Genomic DNA, 206 nt, shown 5'->3' on the forward strand with positions numbered 1-206 from the left:
AAACGGGGAGAGAAAAAGCGGATGGGGGCTTTTTTTTTCCTTTTTCTTCTTTTTTTTCTTGATTTTTTTTTTTAATTTTCCCTCTTCGCTTCTCTCATCTTTTTATTTGTTTGTTTGCGAACGTTTTCGACTCACTTCTGCTTATTAATTAAACGGTACAAAAATTTTTTTATTTATTCGTATTTGTTTTTTTTTCTTTTTTTTTT

The sequence above is a fragment of the Trypanosoma equiperdum genome (genome assembly GCF_001457755.1).
Source record: "Trypanosoma equiperdum strain OVI genome assembly, contig: ctg_497, whole genome shotgun sequence".
Lineage (NCBI taxonomy): Eukaryota > Euglenozoa > Kinetoplastea > Trypanosomatida > Trypanosomatidae > Trypanosoma > Trypanosoma equiperdum.